Raw genomic sequence first — 20,091 nt, forward strand, 5'->3', positions numbered from 1 at the left:
TTGTCGTAATTGCCTATACAACCCCGAGTCATTTTGTTATATCTGTGGCAGTTTCACCATTGCCAGTCCAATGACGAATATCAGCACAATTGTGAAGCAAGCCTATTTGCCACATTTCAAAGTTAAACATGGTGATCAAGATACGTCTTGGGCCCCAGTGTGTCGAGGGTTTATGGATGTGGACAAAGGGAACACATGAGAAGATGCCATTTGGTATACCTATGGTTTGGTGAGAGCCAGGAGATCATTTCAGTGACTGTTATTTTTTTTTATAGTGCAAACTTCAGGATATAACAAGGAAAATAAATGTAACATGGAGTATCCCAGTCTACTATCGGCTATACGCCCAGAGGCTCATTCAGATGAAATCCCAGTGCCGGTTTTCGTTACACTACCCTCTCTTGAAGAACATGATTATGGTGATGAACTAGGTGACAACAATGATGAAGAGTTTGAAATTGAAGAGAACTCCTAGCATCAAGACTGCGTGAGAAAAACTTACTTGAAAAAGGAACAAAGGTATCGTACTTTTGAACCAGAAAAATTGCATGTATGCAGTATTTTAGAACAGGCACCTGCAGTATAGGACACCCCAAAACTTTGGTAGTGCATTGCATTGCATTGTTGGTCTGCAAACATGTAACATATTATGTGTTATTGCACCACAAGGAAATATATGGGCCCTATGCTTTGTTCCCGAGATGTGGGGTGTGCCTGTCTCATGAATGCAGGTGCAATCATGAATCAAATTAATAAATCATGAGTTTAAAAAAAGAACTGATATTGTTTATTTTACTGTGCAGTTTTTCATAAATTGGGTGATTGGGTAATGAGGAAGTAATAATTATTTATATATATATATATAGCCGGAAGGTTGTTTGCGTAACTGGGCAATATATAAGGATCTATGCCCAATATTTCTTTACATTGTGTGTCACCTGTGCAAGAGAAACTGATCTCTGACATCTTTTCCAACACCGTCCAACGAGGTGAGAAAATTTGCTTTATTTCCCCAACCATAAAAACCATGAAAACAGAAAGAGGCAAGAGAACCAAAGAGCTTAACATCTATGTTTATAGGCTATGTACCCACAAAGCAAAATTGTATTATATTGCAGCTTAATAGTCCTTAGAGTAGACATTGCTGACATTTTTACCATAGGGGAACTCTTGAAATAATTTTTAGGTCTTTGGGAACCCCGGCTATAATTATTATCTATAACTCACCATATAGTAGTATGGTGGTCAGTGGGAAGAATTCCTCTTACATTGCTGGCTATTGGGAAGAATGTCACTCTTACAGATAGCCAAAAACATCATTGGTGTCACTTATACTCACCTGAGGGGTTCAAACTGCTAAAGGAATCCCAGGAACCTCTGGAAGAACCCTGGTTGGTAAATGATGTAGATGTAGTTAAGGACTGCATTACTTTTTTAGGCTTTTTTTTAATCATCTGGGAGTAAAAATATTTCCTATCCTTTGGTGGTAACACTCATATACCTATAAGGTGAAGTGTTGTACCCATGGCATTGCAGAGTTTTTATCTTGACTGACCGGTGTTATTCAGGAGACAAGTCCAGCAGACTGGGGATGGCAGAATGAAGAGAAAAATTGTGAGATTTAGGTAGAATTTGCCATTTTGGCTTTTTTAATAAAGAGGAGCTTTGTTGCAATAAGCTTTCTAATGGCTCAAGATGGGATCAGAAGCTCATTTAACCCAAACCAAAAATATAAAACATAAGACCTATAATAATTTATAGATAACAAAAATCAAATGTTACATTGTATTTCCTTATTTCATTATTTATTTATATAAAACAATTATCTTTCCCTTGTTCTATTTTCCTAGGAACCAATCAGTGAGCATGACGGCTCTCCGAGTTCTTCTCGTGGTTCTCTCAGGTACTTTATTTATTCAACCAATAATATAAATAAAATATTATAAGATGCTTTGCTGATATTTATTATTAGTTTCTTTTTTATAACCTATATTACGATTATTATAACAAATCGTAATAATAATAACAAAGATTATCTATATAATCTAATAAATCGAAATAAATAATAAACCAATGTACAATAATATAGGAGAATGTTCACAAATAAAAGGCGATTTTGGAAACTCCCCAATACTGATATTTAACTTACAAAAAATATGGGTATAAATATGGGGAGTTTATAATTAAAAGAGATATAACAGACAGTGTCATAAAAATTATCTAAAAGAATTTAAAAAAAAACTAAATAAGTATAAAAAAAAGTAAAATATTATATTATTAATTAATAATTGACTAACTAACTTTTGATCTGGGAAGTAATAGGAACATAAAGTAGCATGTTTGATTTTTTTTTTTAATTAAACATTGTAAATTGTTTTCAATTGTTTCTAATTCATGACATCAGGAACCAGAATTACTTACCAATTGTCCAATTTCAATCCAGTCTTCCAGCTCTGCAGAACAAGCAGTAATTATGCATTGGGAAAGTCATGATTGGCATGTAATAAATATTTGCATGTAATTAGTGATGTGTTACAGTGATACATATGTGTCTGTATGTTCTTCATCTGTTTCATCTTTAAATGCTTGGGGTAGATAATAATACCCCCCTGAATCTGTATCACATCTTGTTATGTTATTACTCATATTGCTCTGCACATTTTATATGACCACAAATGGCTTTCTTTCCACAGTTGTTCCTCTGATATTCTGCAATCCAGACAATGATGGCAATAAAGGTAACACAGGCTTTATGGTTCCATTCATTCTTCATTCATTCATTTCTTTAACACTGAACTCCAATATTCACCCCTCCGCTCCTTCCTCCATTCCCACCTTCTTCTAACTGAACACAGCTAATCTTTCCCAAATATAATTATCAGTATTGGTTATATCCAGATTTTAGGGAGAAACACTGATATCCATGGAAGGAAGGAAAGTTTGAATTTCCCTTTACCCCTTTGCTGCTCAGGACTTATCCCCCATTCCCTGGTTAGAGCTAAGGGGCAGCCGTACGTTTGCTTGATCACTGGTACTTACCTGGCACCCCACATCATGGTTCCCCCGGTACTCCTCCAGAGAAACCAGGACCAAGGTTTGATTTAATAAATCTCTCCAAGACTGGAGAAGATAGATTATCATGGAAGAACCTTGGTAAACCAGCAAATATAGAATAGATCTGGTCCAGGGTTGAAAAAGTTTACATTTCAGGCTTGTTGGATCCCCCAGGTTCTCCCATGACAGTCTATCTTCTCCAGCTTTAATAAATCAGTGCCAAGTGTCTCAGGCTAGAGAAACATTCTGTACTAAAAGTACTTGAAGCTCTCCTTCCATGCCATGCATATACACAGAGATACATATGTGTGTGTGGGGTACGCATGATACGTCTCAGAAGGATATCTCGCTTCTGATTATTTGGCTCTATAAAAGTATGCCCGGCCTGGATATACATAGATACATAGAAGGGTAGAAGCAGACAGGCTTTTAGCAGGCAAATATTTTGTTAGGTATAACTTTCATTTTGGTTATTTGTGCTTTTTGGTATAATATGTTGTAAAGGATTTCAAAGGGTGAACTTATAAATTGATTCCTTGTCAATTCAACCCAGATTCAGCCATTTATTCATTAGAAGAAGCAGCATTCACCATTGTGATTTTTGTGCGCCTTCTATAATTGGCCACTAGGAGGCAGAATGAGTCATGTTTGCATATTTTTTCCATGTATACAGTAACAAATAAAGGATGGGGGAAAGGGAAGAGGGGGGTGGGGTAAGGGGAAAAGGGAGGGGGCTCACAAGTACAGTAAAAACAGAAACATTTATAATACACAACAAATTGCAATTAGTTCTTTCCTTGATATCAATGGAACTTTTAAGCATGTGACAATTGGGAGGAGAAGGCAGTAAAATCAGAAATGGTACTGAACTTAATCCAGTAAAACCAAGTACGGGTAAATTTTTTGGAAGTTCCCGAGTCTGTGGGCATCAGATCTTCCATACAATGTTTATCTGTAACTCCCCCCAGCCATTGTCCAACCGATGGTGGTGTCTCACTCTTCCAACATGGAGGAATGCAAGCTTTAGCCGCGTTCAAGAGGTGGGGTAGTAAAGAGAATTTATATTGTTTCCTTGTCATGTTAGAAACGTGCAACAACGCCAGTTCCGGTCTACTCCTTATATCTATAGACGTAAGGTCATAGCTAAGTTTTGCGACAGCTTCCGTAAAAAGTGTTTTCGACAATTCCAAAATATATAAAGTAGGGAGCCATGAGCCGCCTTACATCTCCAACAAGTTGTGTCTACATGAGGGTATATTTTTTGCCAGCTTAACGGGCCTTCTGTACCATCTAGTGAGTAGTTTGTAATTGATTTCTTGATACTTATTGCTAACCGAAGCTTTATGGCCTAAGTGTATCATCTCCGTTGCTCGTCTGTGAATTTGAAACTCAAGTCCTCCTCCTCCCGTCTAGTCACAAATACTGGAGTATCTCCATCTGTTGGTGTAATGAGGATGCTATATGCACATGACAGTGAACCTCTAACACCTGTTTGAGAGTTGCACAGAGATTCTAAAGGCAAGAGTGGGCGGATAAACTGAGATGGAGAAGGGAGGGATCGGAGAAAATGTGTCAATTGAATACTGCGCCATACACTCAAAGCTGGCAGATCATGATCAGCTTGTAGATCTGTGAATGAACCCCATGCATCTCCCTTCAAAAAGTGCCTCGCTTTTGGCCAAGAACTGTTTGGCCCACCACATTTGAAAAATCGGGGACCTCTTGTGTCTGAAAGTATTTTGCAATTGCCTTTAAGGTGGGACCTATCAACTGGTGCTTGGTCATGTTACTTTGAGCCGCCGAGGGAGTCCAGGCCAGAGTATCCAACGGAATCAATGAGGCTTCCTTTTCTAAATGCACCCAAAGCCTGGAATGTTTGCTAATACACCAGTCTATTAATCTCACTAGGTGTGTTGCTCTATGGTATAACACAGGATCAGGGAAAGCCATTCCATCATACATTTTAGTGTTTTATCTCGGTGAGTCTAGAAACCATAAAAATTTGGTAAACTCTAATTTGAAAGCTTTAGGAATCCATACAGGGATCTGAACAAGCAGGGCTTGTAGGAGGTATAATAGCGGAGGCATCTCATTCATTTTTAGGATATTACACCTTCCAAACAATGAAAATGCATGTTGTCTCCATTTATGGAGATCTTTGCGAATTTCATTGAGAAGAGGAAGTTTAGGTCAGCTACATTCGTCAATCTCGCTGGGATCTGGGTGCCTAGATATTTAATCGAGGAGGTGGCCCACTTGAAGGGGAAGTTGGTCAATAATAATCTGTGTGTATTACATGGGATGTTTAGTCCCTCTGACTTCTGGAAATTGATTTTATAGTTGGATAGTACTGTATATCGCTTAAGTTCTGTAATCAAATTTGGGATGGACATATGTGGGCAGATAAAAAAAGTAGGTCATCTGCCTATGCTGCAATTTTATGTTCTATTGTCTCTATTCTGACTCCTTTAGAATTTGTATTAGCACGAACATGACGAAGAAAAGGTTCAATTGTGGGTAAAAAAAGGAGAGGGGAGAGAGGGCAGCCCTGTCTCGTTCCATTTGTAATTATTATTTTTATTATTAAACAGGATTTATATAGCGCCAACATCATTTAGCACATACCTATGCTTTGTAATTGGAGGGCATTGGATCTTGTCCACAACAAACCCAATAGCCAGAGTTAGGAAATGCGCATCTGTCCGGGTGCTCTGTGCTGTGCGCCATCGCAGTATGAAACATGATTTATTCTGTCCTGCAATGTCTTTTGCAGCAGTCAGGAGAACTAAGATAGCAGCAGCCTCTGCTTCCCTTTAGCCGTGCAGCCTGATGGAGTTTTCGCATCTTTAGAACCACTCGGTGGGGCTGTGCACAGCTGAAGGGGATTCAAGGGCAATTAGCTCCTGGAATAGCCCTGCACTGATATTGGCTGCTGGGAACTTATAGCCTCTTACCAGTCACCAGTGCCTGTTATAGCGTATAGCTGGGCTAATCTGTGCTGAAGTGTGTTTTCAACTGATTTATTGTTGCTGATCTTGTCTGTTCCTGACAACCCGCTTGAACTCAGCCTGGACCGTCCTTTGCTTGTGACCTCAATTCTGCTTATGCCTGTTCCTTTGTACTTCGTTTGGTGGACTGATCTCTTGTGTATGACCTCCGCTCTGTATTCTGGACTTGGCTCTGTTGGAATCTTGGTACTGCTTTATCTGTGGGCTCCTAGCTTGCTGCCAGCCCGTTCCCAGACACCATTCCTTGCGCAGTAAGTCGGGGGGCAGCCGAGTGCTGGGAGACACTGCTATAGGTGAAGACTGCAGCATTAAATTGGGGGACTGGTGTCTGGTGAAGACTGGTGCTGACCAGGACATTACAGCCAGATAGAAGGGGAGCCCCCTCAATTACTAGTGGTGCAAATATCAAATAAGCAACCTTATTGGAGAGCAAGCCACCTAGTGTGTCAACGCTGCTTTCCCCAGATGAGTGAGTATTCACTGTAAGGAATGTAACATTCATTCTTGTATTCATTTATATTTATTAGGCTCTAATGCACCTTCATTTTAGGGCCCCCCAAAACTTGGTATTCCATTGCATTAGATTAAAATGTAGGTTTTCTTGGCATAACAACCCCTCCCAACAAGAGAAAACGCCACCTTGTAGGTCACCTCCTGCTTGCAAATTACCTATAGATCTAGGAATGGTGGTAGGTCACCTCCTGCTTGCAAATTACCTATAGATCTAGGAATGGTGGGAGGTCACCTCCTGTTCACCCAATCACCTATGGATCCATTGATGGTGGGAAGTCACCTTCTGCTTTCCTAACCACCTCTAAATCCAGGTATGGTGGGACGTCATATCCTACTTTCCAAAAACTCTTTGAGTTCAGAGACGCAGGGAAAGTTACCTCCTGTTTCCAATCACCTATACATTCAGGGATGGTGGGAAGTCCCCTTCTGCTTTCCCAATCAATTTTGAAACCAGAGATGGTGGTGAGGTCACCTCCTGCAGCAGGAAAAACTACTAGAGACAACGGCCAACATTACATTGCTGTACAAAAACTAAAACATATTCATAAATCCCCCCTTATTGTCATAATCCTTCTAATAACATCTTTTCATTGACAATGGCCCAAGGTTATTCAGAAAATACAAAAGATTGTTTTACAAAAGATACAATACTGAAAATTACAAAAATACATTGACAAAGCAAATGGAATTTTAAAGAAATGCGTAAAAACGGATGTTCTGGTGAGTACCACCAGTTGATGTAATCTAATTGATCCACTCAGGTGGCATTGCAGGCGGTATACTAAGTCTATACTCATCTGTCCTGGTTCCACCGTGAGCACCACCATCTTCCTTCTTCACTTTATTGTTATTATTTTGCCATCTTGATTGGCCAGGTCAGGAGTCTTGGCACCAGGCACATCTTGGCTTCCTTTGTGGGTGCTGAGACTGAATGACGCCATCCTGGCCTGACCAATCCGGATGGTCGAAGATCGGAATAAGGAAGAAAAGAAGGAAGATAGTGGCGCCCATGATGGAACAAGAACAGGTAAGATGACTGGGTTGACAGATGAGCTGACAATCAGACAATAAACAATGCGTATTTCACGCTGTCCCTTTCTGCAAATAAGCCCTGGCTGATGTCAGATTTTAAAACCTTTAGTTCAACTTTATAAATAATTTTCCTGCTCCCCAGAACTTTGCTGTTACCTGTGCATTTGTGATTGGCTGTTTTTTTAATCTACCATATTAATTACTTTGCAAGCTGCAACAGAATTTACAAAAGGACCCTCAAATCTCCCAGTTTAATATCCGGCATAAAAAACTTGCTTGACCAGCGTGTCCACTCTCTTGGGAATTACCATAACCATGCTATGGAAGTAAGACGGAGAGGAGATATTCCGTGGCTCCATGCTAAAGAGACAATGCTGCTTCTTATTAGGTGAATGAGGATTGTATATATTTTTATCCCTTGAGTGCAGAACCAGGCACCATAACCATGCAGGGTATCCTGGCATCTCTGGGGCTACCGGGTTTTCTGTGGAGAGTTGGCACATTGAAAATCGGCATTGAAAATTCTGTATCTGACTGAGGTTCACTGCTGTATTATTCCAATCCTGTATGACCTTCAGCAATGGTCAGGGGCTGCAATCATTGAGAAGAGTCTGCGACCCCCGGGGCACTAGAGGTTAATTAATCGTAGTGGAACTGCAGAGTTCAACACATACAACTAGCAATCTGATTGTTCTTTCAGCCCTTAATAGTCCCTAAAAATAACCTGAACCCTAAAAATAACCTGAACCCTAAAAATAACCTGAATTTTCCCAGCATTGACTTCAATGGTGTTCGAATTCGGTATTCGCTCACCTGAACAATATCTCACTGTTCGATCGACCAACACTATTCTGGACCCCCCCACATCCATTTTTATATATATATATATTTTGGTGACAATGATTTCACCAAACAAGAATATAGGAAAAAGTGAGAAACATAATTAAAAAGCTGAAGGGAATAATCACTGAATGTTTTGTTGGCATTGCTGTATTTCTGGTTAAACGGATAAAGTTTTTTGAGGATAACTTCAGGATGTTTTATAATATACCAGAACCATATTGGAAACACTGCAGAAATGTAATTAAATACATCAAGAAAAGAATATGAAAAGTTCTTGTTCACATCAGTTTTATTTGTTAACACATTCTGTAAAAACAACACAGTTCAGGGATTTATGGGTCCACTTCATCAGGGTTCCAATATACACACACTAAATAAAATAATCTATATTTAAAAAGTGTGATAGGAAACAAAGATGATGCTAGATTATTCCTAATCTGTTGAAGAACGGTTTTGTTGTATGTTCACTTTAAGAGTACTTTAATTGAGCCATTTAAATTTATTCTAAATTCTAAATTTTACATCACATCTAAATTGTACCAAATTTAAATTATAATCTCTTACTTAAAAAAATAGGCTGAAACATGACCCAAAACCATCAACGTCATCCACAATGAAAACAAATCAACACATTTAGCACATACCTATGCTTTGTAATTGGAGGGCATTGGATCTTGTCCACAACAAACCCAATAGCCAGAGTTAGGAAATGCGCATCTGTCCGGGCACATGAGTGATCAGAAGGGGAATACCGGTATGAATGGCACATGAGTGATCAGAAGGGGAATAATCTTTCAGAAACTTTTTTTCTAGATTTTCCTCCTTTAAAATTGGGTGCGTCTTATATTCCGGAGCGTCTTATACGGCGAAAAATACGGTAGTTTGTGATGATTTCGCGGAATGGGAAGAGCCAAGCACATACCAGATCCAACACTACCGTATCTGAGTGGTAAGATGATGCGTGCAGACTTTCTCTGAGTCTTATAGAAGGGTCAATCCCTCACAGCTAATAGTAATGTGCCATAGGCTTGCCTAGTGTATAGAAACAGTCTTTGTTAGTGTTTCGTTACCTTACATAATATGATTTGTTTTAAACTAACTACCACTGAAAAAGTTAAACCTTGTCTATATCGCTGGTATATTATGTTTGCACTCTAATTTTGAGTGATGTTTTGTAAAACCAAGATATAGAATGTTTTCATGGATGGCCACTGGGTGGTCACTGTCATGTGACATATCCTTTATATGGGTTAGAGAGGGGATATGAGCCAATGCTACATATTTTATTTATTTTTTTGCCAGGACCCGCTCTGAATCAAGGTGATCCCAAGTTACCCCAAATCATAGAGTACTTAGAACAATCACAGCTCCCTAAGATCACGGGCGAAGCCTGAGATCTATTAAATAAACCTATTATTTTAGAAGAGCTTCAGGCAGCTGTTTCTCGAGCTGCCTCTGGTAAAGCTCCAGGGCCAGATGGGTTCACTTAGACTTATTACAAAAAGTACTTCGATACCCTCAGCCCCAGACTGATTGAAACCTTCAATGCTATCTCACAGGGTCACATGCCTACTCCTGATACCCTATCTGCGCATGTCTCAGTGATTTTGAAGCCAGATAAAGACCCCCAGGCCTGTTCGATTTATCAGCCAATTTGGTAGCTAAATTGAGACCTGAAGCTCTTTATGGCTATTCTTGCCCATAGGTTATCCCCCGTGATATTGTTGGTCTTGATCAAAGTGGTTTTCTTCCACACCGAGATAACACTATAAGAACACTAAATGTCATTGACTACGCTCATTCACGAGGTATCCCCCTAATGCTCCTGTCCACTGACGCAGCTTTCGACAGGGTCAGTTGGACCTTTCTTTATGCAACATCTGGGTCTCCCCGAACGTCTCCAGCAGTGGATCCACGCTCTATACACGACTCCAGCAGCGAGGATTAGAATTAATGGGGAACTGTCTGAGGTCTTCAGCATTACAAATTGATTTTTTGAAACCACCACTACTTCCCACCACTACATATCTCCCATCCTATTGTGTGTGAAATTCCCCCACCTACTAGATTGTAAGCTCTTCGGGGCAGGGTTCTCTATTTTAATTATTTTTTTTAACACATTTGTCGTATAGGACGCACTAACTTTTCCCCCTAAGTTTTGGGGAAGAAAAAGTGCGTCTTATATAGCAAAAAATACGGTAAACACATTTTCCAGAATATGAAGAATGTTTCCAAGGCTGTTCAACAAATAGAAGCCGGAGGCCTCGGATATAAAACAAAAAGGCTGGTGGTATGCAAAAAGTCATTAGAGTCAGGCTTTGGAGGTAAAGAGATTGAGAGTGTGAGAACCAGCCTGAACCAACTAGTAAACAAGACAGGTGAGCATAGGGAATTGATCACAACTCAGACCAAAATAAGGAATTGTTTTTATTAGTCTAATAATATTCATCTTGTGGGAACATTTTTAGGTACTCCACTTCTGAAAATTATTTTTTGTTTGGAGCCACCTTGATACTTCAGCACTGCTCTACCATTCTTTGACTGTTGCATGAGTGTCGTATATATCCTCTTTCATCAGTAGAGAACGTTATTCTTTTTCCTTTTTTATATTTGAGATCTCAACAACCTAGTGAGTCTAAATTTGTTATTCTCTTATCATAGCTATTCTTAATCATAAGCATATCCCATAAAACTGTTCGGTATCAATTGGTATTCTCCTAATACAATTTTTCCATACATACTATACTACTTATTTTTACAGTCACTTATTTTTAAAGACTGTCACTGTTGTATACCACAAGGTATGAACAGGTATAATATCTTGAGTTTGCACTTGTATTTATTTGTTCACACTGGGTTATCGAAACTGCACCTTTTTAACAACATATTAATTGCCACCTTATGGTACTTAGTTGTGTAAATTATTTCTGAATGATATATGTATAATGACAATTATTATTTTCTATTGTACAGTTGTTCTGACTCTCTCTATGCACCCCCTGATGAAGCCTTCTGGCGAAACGCGTCAGGTTAGAGACTTTTGAGCCTTGGTACATCTGTTGTAACTCATAGTCAGATGACTTTATGTTTAGTAAGCAAGGCATATCCTATTTGTATCTAGGGATGCCTTTATTCTAAAATTAGATTTTTGCTTTATATCATTTGTTCGTGTATCACACCAATTATTATTATTATTTTTGTGCTAATTACACTGTGTTTATTTGAAAAATATACTTAAGCATTTTGCCAAAAAACCCTGTCTTTCTCTTTTTTTTCTTTATGCTTTGATCCACTATGGGGTTGGCAGCTGTATCAGTAAGACCATATGTGGGCTCACCTCTTCTATTTATACATATGGAGTTCCATCAAGTTACAGAGTCTATGCGGTGGCAGCCTCTGTTGGCGCTAGATCTTGCAAGGCCCCACAATGGCAGTAGGGGATCGGCCGACATGGCTGCAGATGGAGTGAGCCTGTCTTTATAAGTCCTGCAGTCCTGGGAATGTGCGGAGGAACTTCTGCACCACCAGGTTCAGAAAGTGAGCAAAGCAGGGCACATTTGTTAAGTGGCTCATGCACAGCGCAGCCACAAGGTTGGCCCCGTTGTCGTACACTACGTTGCCTGTTGTGAGCCGGGAGGACGTCAGCCGAGCCTCAAACTCTCTGTGCAAAGTGGACAAGAGTTCTCTGGCAGTGTGACTTTTCTCCCCCAAGGACACCAGTTTCAGCACTGCCTGGCAACGCGTGTGCTTGAAGGAGCCGTAGTGGCTTGCCCGCCTAACCACAGTGTCCTCTGCTGCTGGCCTTTCAGGAGGAATGTCGAAAAGAGAGGGTTTGCCTGGTTGTCCAGCTGTCAATGGTGACGTGGATTTGGCTAGACACAGAGAATGCCAATGACTGGGAGAGGTTACCTATTACATGTGCATGTAATTTGGGTACAGCTGTGCAGGGGAAGTAATGCCTGCTTGGTATATTCCTCCGCCGCTCGGCACAGGCCATCAGGTCATGGAAGGGAGCCAAGTCCACAATGCTGTACGGAAGTAGCTGCAAGGCCAATAAGTGGACTGGACGCGAATTAAGCTCAATGACTCTTTTGTTGGTTGGGCCCAAAGCCTGATGCCTTGCGCAGAACTCTGGTAGAGTGGGCTGAAGGGACTGGGGCTAGAGGAGCTGAAGGGGTCACTGGAGTATCCATCTTGCGGTGACAAACTTTGTCTGACGCCACAAAACCTGCGTCCAGCAGAATGGTTGCTGCTGCTGCAGAAGAACAGCCTGCTGCACTTAAGGTCCCTGAGACCCAGTCCACAGTACTCTCCACATGACGTGGCTGTATGATTGTATTCTGCCCTCTCAATAAATCTACCAGCATACTGGTGCTCCGCACACACCTCAGACCTGTTTGACAACTTGTGCTGCTGCCTCCAACAGTTTGCTGCTGCTTCTGTCCTACAGTGGAGGACTCCCAGGGATTATTCCCCCTGCCAGATACGGCAGGTGGCCAAACGCCACGCCTTCCCCTGCATCTACCGCTAATCTTTTACTAATCGCCTTAATTGGCAGTAATCTGGCTGGCAAGCGAAGGCGAGTGTGCTAGCACCCGGCTAGCAGAAATACGCCTTGTATATCAGCACGTATATATGCGCAGCAAGCTTACGGGCACTTGCTTAAAAAATTAGGCCCTATACCTCAACTGAATGGCGACTATTCATCGATAAGCGGAGCTTAAAGTGTGTCGTCCTTCACAATGGCAATATGTTTGGGTCAATCCCAGCTGGCCATTCAGTTTCTCTTTGTGAAGAATATGCAGACATAGAGAGTCATTGAGTTGTTGCAATATCACCAACACAATTGGGTCATCCGTGTTGACCTTAAAATGGTATGCTTCCTTCTTGGTCAGCAATGCGGATACACCAAGTATCCCTGTTATCTGTGCATGTGAGACAGCAGAGCTCATGAGAGGCATTGAAACCATGAAATCCTTCATCCATTTATTTGTAAAGAGCCCAATGCACCTGCATTATAGGGCACCCCAAAACTTTGGTAGTGCATTACATTGTTGGTCTGCAAACATGTAACATATTATGTGTTATTGCACCACAAGGAAATATATGGGCCCTATGCTTTGTTCCCTGAGATATGGGGTGTGTCTGTCTCATGAATGCAGGTGCAATCATGACTAAAAATTAATAGGTCATGAGTTTAAAAAAAGAACAGGATGTTGTTTATTTTACTGCGCAATTTTTCATAAATTGGGTGATTGGGTAATGAGGATTATTATGTATTTATATATATAACCGGAAGGTTGTTTGCGTAACTGGGCAATATATAAGGATCTATGCCCAATATTTCTTTACATTGTGTGTCACCTGTGCAAGAGAAACTGATCTCCGACATTTATTCCAACACCGTCCAACAAGGTGAGAAAATTTGCTTTATTTCCCCAACCATAAAAACCATGAAAACAGAGAGAGGCAAGAGAACCAAAGAGCTGTAACATCTATGTATATAAGCTATGTACCCACAAAGCAAAATTGTATTATATTGCAGCTTAATAGTCCTTAGAGCAGACTTTGCTGACATTTTTAACACAGGGGAACCCTTGAAATAATTTTCAGGTCTTTGGGAACCCCGGCTATAATTATTATCCATAGCTCACCATATAGTAGTATGGTGGTCAGTGGGAAGAATTAGATGTACGTAAGGACTGCATTACTTTTTTAGGCTTTTTTTAATCATCTGGGAGTAAAAATATTTTCTATCCAATGGTGGTAACACTCAAATACCTATTAAGGTGAAATGTTGTAACCATGGGATTGCAGAGTTTTTATCTTGACTGACCGGTGTTATTCCGGAGACAAACCCAGCAGGCTGGGGGATGGCAGAATGAAGAGAAAAATTGTGAGATTTAGGTAGAATTTGCCATTTTGGCTTTTTTAATAAAGAGGAGCTTTGTTGCAATATGCTTTTTAATGGCTCAAGATGGGATCAGAAGCTCATTTAACCCAAACCAAAAATATAAAACATAATACCTATAATAATTTAATCATAACAAAAATCAAATGTTACATTGTATTTCCTTATTTCATTATTTATTTATATAAAGCAATTATCTTTCCCTTGTTCTAATTTCCTAGGAACCAATCAGTGAGCATGACGGCTTTCCGAGTTTTTCTCGTGGTTCTATCAGGTATGATATGATATAAGATGCTTTGCTGGTATTTATTATTAATTTCTTTTTTATAACCTAAATTACCATTATTATAACAAATCCTAATAATAATAACAAAGATTATCTATATAATCTAATAAATTCAAATAAAAAATAAACCAATGTACAATAATATAGGAGAATGTTCTCCAGTAAAAGACGATTTTGGAAACTCCCCAACAGCCAAATTAGAATGATAAATTATAACCAAAGATTAGGCGGCTTTTTATTATTAAAACAAATATAAGACAGCTTGTTATAAAAATTGTAAATACCTTTAAAAAAAATTAGTAAACTATATTAAATAACACAATAAAATGTTTTTATAAAGTTTTGCAAAAGGATCCATCCAAACTCCAAACAATGACAATGAATATGTACAATGAAGTTACATTTTTTTTTATATTAAATGTTTCAAATTAAAATACCTGTAATTAAAATAGATTTATTATATTACAAAACATGATTCCAATTCCAAGGCTGGCAAATGTTTGTAAAGATCAGAATGTCAAATAAAGTTGGGTTATCTTTATGTAAAGTAAATTAAATTAATTTAATATTCCATTTATTTATTTACAAAAAAATCCTTCTTTCCTTCCCTCCTTCTTCCGTACACAAGTGTCTCTTCTTATACTATATGAATATAATGAGTACTGTTGCAGAATTGTTAAACTAACCATCTCAGATAAAAGGAGAGAAGCTGCAGCTTTGGATTTGTAACGGATATAATATTGGGATAAATCTGAATCTAGTCTGCATCAGGGTGTGATGGTTCAATTGTAGATTAATTGTTTCCTTCCTAACACAACCCAAGGCAATGGTGGAACCCTTGCCAAATATTCAGACTCTTATCACTGCTATACTATTGGATCATTATCAATATCATTGTCATTATTACCGTGAATATCATTTGAATTAAAGTGGAACTAAAGTCCCATTGTAAAAAAAACACGATTAGAAAGGGAAAGGCAAGCTGAGATGTGCATGTTGTGGTTTCCAATGAAAATTCCACAATCCCTCTAGTTTCCCTTGTGTGTGCTGGGAATAAATGAACTCCCACATGCCTGAGCGGGATTTACAACATCCCCGAACGTCCAATCGGGATGGTGGCGTCCTGCGATAGAATGGTGTTAGGTGAGTCATGCAGGTTTAGTTCCACTTTAATATCATCATCTTAATCAATACCATTGTCAATATCATCCTCATCATCATCAATATTATCAATTCATAATCATCCATATAATCATCATGTATATCGTTATCATGTTGATCAACATCATTATTATAAAAAAAGACCGAAGTTCCATCTTCCTCAATCCACTTCTCCAAATAATAATTACCTGACTTCAGATTCCTGCACTAAAAATACTATGTTGCAATGTTGCCACCAACTTAATTACTAACTCCAAATCTACAGGTAACAAGAAAAGTTTGCATATAGATTGGGTGTGCCTTATTTAGGTGGGAAGGGTTCAGTAGGCATCAATTAGCCTAAAATTAGTCAGGCTTTATGGTTCCATTCATTCTTCATTCATTCATTTCTTTAACACTGAACTCCAATATTCACCCCTCCGGTCCTTCCTCCATTCCCACCTTCTTCTAACTGAACACAGCTAATCTTTCCCAAATATAATTATCAGTATTGGTTATATCCAGATTTTAGGGAGAAATCCATGGCAAGGAAGGAAAGTTTTAGTTTCCCTTTACCCCTTTGCTGCTCAGGACTTATCTCCCATGCCCTGGTTAGAGCTAAGGGGCAGCCGTACGTTTGCTTGATCACTGGTACTTACCTGGCACCCCACATCATGGTTCCCCCGGTACTCCTCCAGAGAAACCAGGACCAAGGTTTGATTTATTAAAACTCTCCAAGACTGGAGAAGATAGATTATCATGGAAGAACCTTGGTAAACCAGCAAATATAGAATAGATCTGGTCCAGGGTTGAACAAGTTTGCATTTCAGGCTTGTTGGATCCCCCAGGTTCTCCCATGACAGTCTATCTTCTTCAGCTTTAATAAATCAAGCCAAGTGTCTCAGGCTAGAGAAACATTCTGTACTAAAAGTACTTGAAGCACTCCTTCCATGCCATGCATATACACAGAGATACATATGTGTGTGTGGGGTACGCATGATACGTCTCAGAAGGATATCTCGCTTCTGATTATTTGGCTCTATAAAAGTATGCCCGGCCTGGATATACATAGATACATAGAAGGGTAGAAGCAGACAGGCTTTAAGCGGGCAAATATTTTGTTAGGTATAACCTTCATTTTGGTTATTTGTGCTTTTTGGTATAATGTGTTGTAAAGGATTTCAAAGGGGTGAACTTATAAATTGATTCCTTGTCAATTCAACCCAGATTCAGCCATTTATTCATTAGAAGATGCAGCATTCACCATTGTGATTTTTGTGCGCCTCTTTTATTTGGCCACTAGGAGGCAGAATGAGTCTTGGTTTGCATTTATTATTACATTTATTATATATTATATTTTTCTATATATATTATTTACATTTGAATATATATTATTGATAATTGTTGGAAAAAAAATTAGTAAATACAGCAAAGTGTTGCCCATTGATAAGAATCATTATTTTTTTTTTTGTCTTTTTGAGGCCTTACCAATCTTTTTAAATATGATATTTTAATAATACAATTTCCCTAAAGTGATTTGCCCCATTGGAGCTGAGATGTCAGACTGCTCAGGCTGTTCAGCTTATTGTCCGCGCCCTGGTAAACCATGTACTCCTAAGTGCGAAAAAGGTTGCGTATGCAAGGGGAGAGGACAAGTTATAAAAGGGAATCGCTGTGTTCTAGTAACAGAATGTGAGTAATTCCATATATTCAGTAATTATTTGCTGTGTTTTAAAGGGGAGCAAACATAACCTCACCACTGGCTGAGTGTTCACATTTCCTATGCAGTAAGTGGGGCACCAGGGGTGGAATGTCACACAGGACAGGGGGCGCCCTCTAGAGCTCTGCAGAGGACACCACATCTACCTTTTTGTACAATCAGTGGGGTTTAACCGTTTGACAGCTGGCTCGCCTCTGTGTAACAGATGTGCTGGTAGCAGCTCTTGTAGGAAGTTTGCATGATGTTAGGATGTAGCTTTTTGATTTGCAAATGAAAAACATGTCCCTGGATCTGCACATACACAATATTGCATGAAAATCCTTCCTATGATGCAGAGAGCTTCATTTCCTACATTCCTGTGGCTACAATTCATGCTCCATGTTATCATTTGTAGCCACCCCATTGTACTGTAGTGAGCTGAGACTACAAGTGTAACACCCCATCCATAACACAATGCAAGGAATCATGGACATGGAGTTTTCCTATAGGCTGGGAGCTGACATATTACTCACACATGAATGTAAGCTTGCTGCTTAGAATTGTTATATTTGACTTTATATTGTCTTTAATATTATCTATAATATATCTATATATATCTAAGATATCTTTAATATTGTCTACAATTAGTTCTTGGTAACTCCTTTTCTTTCTGATTTGTTTTTTACTATATTAAAACATTGTTCTGTTTTATTGTTCATTTGTATAGCGAAGCTTTAGGAGAAGTGGGTTGATGAAGCCGGAACAATGGGGGATATTTGTATTTATTTTGTTATGTTTTATTTTAATGATTATGATAATTATATAGATGATGATGATGATGATGATGATGAATATAATCATCATCTATATCATTATCTTAATCATTACAATATTAAACATGACATAACAATGATAAGATGATGATTTAGGGGATGATAAATAATGATCATGCTGATGACGATGATATTGATAGTGATGATTTGGAATATGATATTGATGATAGTGATGATGACGATGATATTGATAGTGATGATTTGGAATATGATATGAGTAAGAGTATCTGAATATTTTGCAGCCTTTACACACCTAAGGGTTTCCACCACCTTAGGTTCGGCTGGGAATGAATTACTTTATAATTGAACCATCAGACCATAATGCAGATCTGATAATCATTTTCTCCAACATTTTAATAGTTACAAATCCAAAGCTGCAGCTTCACCCTTTATCCGGGATGGGTAACTTAACTTCCATAGTATCAGTTTATCCATTCTTGTTAGGAGAGACCCTTGTGAATGGAATAAGGGAAGGAAAGAATAATGAAATAATTTTGTAATATGATGAATATATTTTCATTACAGGTAATTCTTGCCCAATCGGAGCTGAGATGTCAGACTGCTCTGGCTGCTTTTCCTACTGTCAGCCCCCTGATAAGATGTGTGATATGATGTGCAGAAAAGGTTGTGTATGTAAAAAGGAAGGATATGTCATCAAAGGGGATCGCTGTGTTCCACAACATGAATGCAATAAGTGTGAGTACCAAAATAATATATAATATAAGAGTACCCATATTATGTCAATATGTGCCATGTGCTTCAACCTGCTGCTGACTGCGGCCCACATAGAAAAAATATTCCATAAAAATTATTTCAAACTTACATCTTTCTAAACCCTGATTTATGGACCGGAGGCATTGCCTTGAGACTTTCTGACCTGGGGACTCCTTTATAGTCAGACCTGAGTTTTATGACGCAGCATTCATTTTTAAATTTAAGTGACAAGGATATGAAAAGAAGTCTCCCCATCTGAATGTTCACCCTTCCTCAATAAATCAAAAAACAAAATATAATGGGCCACATCCATAGTCAATGCCATATAGTTCAGCTGTGTGATAAAGTGCACCGGTCTGACTTGTTCATGTTTCGGGCAGAGGAATAAAAGAGGTGTTTGTAGAGGTGCAATTCTAATTTTATGAATTTTTTTTTTCTTAATCCATGAATTTAATTTTAACATCATTGATTTTCTTTCAGAAGAAAAGACATCTGTCTGATAAAAACAGCAGCTTCCACCTTGTCCTTGAGAAAATGAAAAGTTCTAAAAATGGATAACATGAAATATGCAAAAGAGGACATGTGCTTTATTTCCAAATGCATCAGCAATAAAAAAAATATTATAAAAAAGTAGATCTCTGCTTTATTTAACATGCTTTTCCTTAGCCAACCAAGAGGTAAAAAAAGGAACTTTTTGCTGTAATATTCACCTTAAGCACAAAGTTATTCTCTGCAGTTCTTCCTTTCCACCACTAGATGCCCTCAGTCTGATGTCCAGCATCATTCAACCCTCTATATTTAGAATCTATGCATCAAACATAACCTAAAATGACTTTAATCTGTTTGGCAAAGAAAATGTTTGTTGCCCAGTGTAATAGAAGATGCAGCATTCACCATTGTGACTTCTGTGCACATTTTATAATTGGCCACTAGGAGGCAGAATGAGTTTTGGTTTAATTTGCATTGAAATGAGCGATTTATAGGGATTCGAATGGCTGCGAATGACCCAACAGCCTAATAATGGGTGAAGAATTTTTAAATACAGCTTAAAGTTCTAT

General features: G+C 38.7%; 1 long non-coding RNA gene across 1 annotated transcript; it reads left to right on the forward strand.

Moving 5' to 3' along the window:
• The first annotated feature begins 2,690 nt into the window (after positions 1–2,690).
• On the forward strand, positions 2,691–19,643 carry LOC140340524 (uncharacterized). The gene is made up of 4 exons (XR_011922664.1): positions 2,691–2,738; positions 17,321–17,479; positions 18,845–19,015; positions 19,514–19,643. It is a non-coding gene; the product is annotated as an uncharacterized lncRNA (long non-coding RNA).
• The last annotated feature ends 448 nt before the right edge of the window (positions 19,644–20,091 follow it).

Source organism: Pyxicephalus adspersus, chromosome 11, assembly GCF_032062135.1.
Source record: "Pyxicephalus adspersus chromosome 11, UCB_Pads_2.0, whole genome shotgun sequence".
NCBI lineage: Eukaryota > Metazoa > Chordata > Amphibia > Anura > Pyxicephalidae > Pyxicephalus > Pyxicephalus adspersus.